This window comes from Rhincodon typus, chromosome 12 (assembly GCF_021869965.1).
Source record: "Rhincodon typus isolate 14 chromosome 12, sRhiTyp1.1, whole genome shotgun sequence".
Lineage (NCBI taxonomy): Eukaryota > Metazoa > Chordata > Chondrichthyes > Orectolobiformes > Rhincodontidae > Rhincodon > Rhincodon typus.
Window position 1 is genome coordinate 61,016,991 of NC_063343.1, and position 5,527 is coordinate 61,022,517.

A 5,527-nucleotide genomic window follows, 5' to 3' on the forward strand; every position below is an offset into this window, starting at 1 on the left:
TAGTGAAGAGGGAATAGGGAGAGGAGGGAATAGTGAGGGAGGGAATAAAGATGGAAGAGATTAGGCAGAGAGGGAGGGAAGAAGTGAATGGAATAGGGAATAAGGGAAATGAATCAGGAAAATGCATAGGAGGGAATGGAATAGGGAAAGAGATGAGTGAGAGGAGGGACAAAGAGATGAGATAGGTAATGAGAAGGTTAAAGAGGAAGGAAAGGAAAAGATGAGTAAAGGAGTTGATGTGAGAATGGAGTGGAGCATAGAAACAGAACAAAAAGAGGGATTGGGATGGTTCAACTCTCCAGGACTAGGCAAGAATCTGCATACGAATAAATAGTTACTCTCTGGAGACTGTTAGGAGTGACACTGGGGAGAAAAACTACTACAGGGTCTTTAAACAAAGTGTAACTACGAGTTCCGCACGGGTCACAATTCGGATAATATTTGTTTCCAAACAATTGGGTTGCGTAAATGGTTGGGGCAGTTGGAGGCTGCCAGTACTCCAAGGCAACTAGGAACAGACTATTAATGCTGGTTTTGCCAGTGACAGCCAGATGTTTTAATAAATTGTTTAAAAAGGTGTAGAATAGGTGCAGTTTTACTCCTTATCCAACCTGTGCTGTACCTGTTCTGGTAGTGTTTGATAGAACATTGTGGAAGGAAATTTATATATGCCATATATTGTGCCTACCCTGGAAACCTTTGATGGGACAGAGTAGAAACAGCTTTATATATAACATATTGTGCCTGCCCTGGGAGTATTTGATGGACACAATAGAAAGTGATTTACTCTGTAAATAGCATATACTTTACCTGCCCTGGGAGTGTTTAATGGGATGGGCTAGAGCAGGATTTCTCAAATATTTTGCTTCTAAGCTTCTCTGCCATGTTATGAAATGCCCTCTGACTCTCCCCAACACATTGTTTTCTGTACAAAATAAAGCATTTATGTTGAAGCATTTGCAATTATATAGCAATTTCACAACCACTGGACATCTCAAAGTATTTAATAGTTAATGAACTACCTTCACAGTCAGTTACTGTTGTGATTTGAAACTTGCTGCTGGTGCTAAGCAATGACTTTGTCAAGCCGTGGAATTAGCTTTGACAAGCACAGGTGTATGTTATTGGTCAATATTCATCCTGGATTGGTACTTTGTTTTTATTAATGTTACTATTGAAAATCCAACTTCAAACAAGTACACTTTTTCTAACAGGAACTAACACTTTGTGTGTAAAAGAAGCAGTATTTTATTCACCATCATTGCCAGCATAATCCTTTTCCATGTACACACATAGACACTTCCCAACAGGGGACACTATGGTATTCAGGTGCGCCAATCCTGATTGATGTTTTAACCTTCCAGTGCATCTTGATTGCTCATCAGACCCGAAGCCCTTACGCAGTAGTTACGACCATCTTTACTTCCCCTATATGTACGTTGTATGCTATTATGATCCCAGGTAATGGTAAGATAAACACTTAATTGAAGTAACCAACACTTATTTGCATTTATTTTGAAATTCAAATTCCAAAAAGGATATTATAAACTATACACCTTTCATCACAATGCAGTGTACAGGAGTCCCTAATTTATGAAAGTCCAACATATGAAATCCTTGTATTCACGAATGCAATCCCATACAGGGTGTATTAATAATAATTTTAAAGATCCAACATTTGAATGTTTCCTCATAATTACAAACAGCTATTTTACATTAGAACATAGAACATTACAGCGCAGTACAGGCCCTTCAGCCCTCGATGTTGCGCCGACCTGTGAAACCAATCTGAAGCCCATCTAACCTAAACTATTCCATTATCATCCATATGTTTATCCAATGACCATTTAAATGCCCTTAAAGTGGGCGAGTCTACTATTTTTGCAGGCAGGGCATTCCATGCCCTTACTACTCTCTGAGTAAAGAACCTACCTCTGACATCTGTCTTATATCTATCACCCCTCAATTTAAAGCTATGTCCCCTCGTGCTAGCCATCACCATTGTTATGCATTGTGTTCTAAGTTGTGTACAAATTGACTTGTGAGTGGAGTCAAGGATGGAACCTAGGTCTGCCTGTACTGTTTGATGGACATACCTCAATGCAAGTACAAACTCAGTCAAAAAAAAACTCCGTGTTAATTTTTAAGATAGCAGTGAAATTCCAATGAACAAAAAAATAATGAATTGGGAGGTAGTTTGATCTGAGGAATAAATTTGGATTAAAGAAATGCATCTATGACAGGGCAAAACTTTGGGAAATTGAAAACTAAAAGCAATTGACAGATCAAAGACAGGCATATTTTCAGTTTGGTTCCTGTAGTTTTTTTTTAAATTTCAACAGTCGTTCATAGACAATGTTTAGATTCTTAAAACAGAACTAAAGTCATAGGTGATAAAGCAATAAAACTTCGCAACCAAAGATTACAAGTGCAGAAATCATTAGCAACAGCTGAATGAGTAACAAAGAGAGGGAATTGTGAAAATTCCACTTCTGAAGAGAACTACTGATTTAATATGGGTAAATGTTGAAGCCCAGGTTTGGAGAGTTACAAGCAGAATCTTCGTCTATTTTTAAATGCAGAAGTAGATGGGTTTGGATAAACATCTGAGAAACTGTAAATTGGGGTTAGAGTTGGAAGGGATGGGCAAAGGTTAGAGTATCAAAGCCAGTAGAATACCTTTGCTGAGGATATCTCTGTTGATAAGAGAAATATCATTCAGGAAGGGAAATGTAGCAGTTTGGTTTAATTTTTAATGAAAGACGCCTCCTGAAAATGCAGGGAAATAGACATGGGACTCATGGACTTTGTTTATCTATGTCATGCAATTACTTTTGAAAAACCCTGCTGTGACAGTGTATTTGTTAAAATATTTTATATATCAGGATTTAAATATATTTACTCCAATATGCATGTCATCAAAGAAAGCGATGTAATTTCATTTGATTCAGTTCTCAGGCAGTTAGCATGTGTTTAACAACAGCATATCTCAATTAAAACTCTATGTTCAATCACTCTGATTGCTGTCAGTTTCTTTTCTATTAGGCTAGAAACAGATCAGACCTCAAAATGGTCCCACTCCATTACTCCATGTCTAAACCCAAGCTGTATCTAAACCCAAGCTGGGAATGTCTACTCAGGACAGTTTAAAGAAAGCTTTATCTTTAGTTTACTTCTGGCTTGAAAGAAGAAAGGGAGATTTACTCTGTATTTAACCTTACACTGTCCCTGTGTTGGGAATGTTTTATGGGGACAGTGCAGAAAAAGATTTACTTACAGTTAAAAAGAGTAGAGGGAGTTTTACTCTGTACATAACCCCATGCTGTACCTATCCTGGAAGTGTTTAATGGGGATAATGTGGAGGAGGCTTTACTTTGATTTTAAAAGAGGAAAGTGAGCTTTAAAAGAGAAGAGAGTGTTTTATCTAACTCAGGTTAAGAATGTTTGATAGGACAGTGTAAAGGAGGCTAAAGGAGAACTAGTGGAGGTAGTGTCATTGGATTCCCAGAAGATGCCATGTTAAAAGTTATCGCACAAAATAGGATCTCATGTCATTGAAAATTATGTATTAGCATGGATTGAGGATTGGTTAACCCACAGAAGACAGACTCAGGATTAATGGGTCTTTTTTTCAGGTTAGAAAGACACAACCAGTGGAGTGCCACAATGATCAGTCCAAGAGCCTCAAATATCTACTATTATATTAGTGACTTGGAGGACTGGGCAGAGTGTAATGTATCTACATTTGCTGGGGATACAAAAATAGGTGGGAAGGCATGTTCCGATGAGAACATCAGTAATTTGCAAGACAATTATAGTTTGGTTGAGTAAGTGGGCAAAAGCTTGGCAGATGGAGTTCAATGTAAGAAAGTGTGAGGCCATACACTTTGGAAGGAAGAATCAAAATACAGACAATTATTTAAATGGAGAGCCGGACTCCAAAAAAAAAGGCAGCGCAGTGGGATCTGGGTGTTCTTGCACATGAAACATAAAACATTTGCATGCAGGCACAGTGAGTAATTAAGAAGGCAGATGGAATGTTGGTTACTGAAAAGGGGACGTCTTGTTACAATTGTACATTGTACTGATGAGGTAGCACCTGGAATATTGCGTGTTTTTGGTTTCCTAATTAAGAAAGGATACAGTGGCACTAGAACCATTTCAAAAGAGACTCACTAGGCTGATGCCTGGAATGAAGAGGTTCACTTATCAAGAATGTCTAAACAGGTAATGCCTTTATTTAAGTGAGTTTAGAAGAATGAGGTGGTGATCTTATTGAAACATACAAGATTGTAAGGGAGCTTGACAGGTCGGATGTTGAGATGTTTCTACTAGTGGGGAAATCTCAAACTAGGGGGCATACTTACAGAATAAGAGGACACATATTTACAACTTGAGATGCAAAGGAATTTTTGTTTCCCCAGAGGGTGTGTGAAAATCTGGAATTCTGTACCTCAGAGTTGTGCAGGCTGGATCATTGAAAATGTTTGAAGGAGGTAGATAGATTTTTCATGTATCAAGGAGTTGACAGCTCGGATTTGCTGGCAGTAAAGAGGAGTTGAGGCCAGGCGCAGATCAGCCATAATCTTGTGGAAGAGCAGTCAGGCTTGATGGACTGAATGGCCTATTCCTCTTTCTTAAGTTTTCGTGCCCCACTCTGCAGGGAGATTTATGTACCCTATGTTGTACTTATCCCATGAGTATCCTGTGCTGATAATCTGTGCCTAAAACGCTTAACACTCTGTGTAACATGCTTCTATTGATTTCCACATTTTCACGATGGAATTACCGGACAAATGTTTGCATGTTGTTGAGCTGAGAGTTCTGTTTTGCAGTGTTCCTGTTCATACTTGAGTTGGCTGCCCTCTAGTGCTCACATTGTTAATACCTTCTCAGTTTAATAAAATTGTTTCATTAGAATTAGACTTAGATTTTATTGTTACATGTACTCAAGTATAGGAAGAAATGTGTACAATGAAAAACGTATAGGGTCTCCATTCTCCAGTGCCATCTTGGTGGCAAAACCAGAATTCACAAAAAAACAGTAGAAATAACAGAGAACCAAAAGGTAAGTAAACCCAAGTATTAGTCGGAACACAATGCAAAACCGAACTTTCAATGCAAACTTTTATCAGGTAAGTCGATTGTGAAAATGTGAAAGTCAGTGGTTATACAAGACCTTTCCAAACAATAATTCCATCTGCCATTCTTTTGTGAGGTTCCAAACACATGGGCAGTGCCATGCTATCTGATTTCTATTGGGCCCCAGCCATAGTTACCTAACACTGCCACCAAAATCCACTATCAATAGCTTCACAGCTTTTCATGTGGGTTGTGTCACTGTCACGTGACCCTAATTACTTCTGCCCTCCTACAGACATCAATGGATTTTCCTCCTGTCGTGAGTTGTAGCCGACATTTTAATTTTAGTGTTCGCCACTGATGTGAAGCTTCCTGCCAATAGTAAATAAATGAGATCAGCTTGCACATGTTTTGTGAAAACAGCCAGCTCATGCCATTCTCTCAA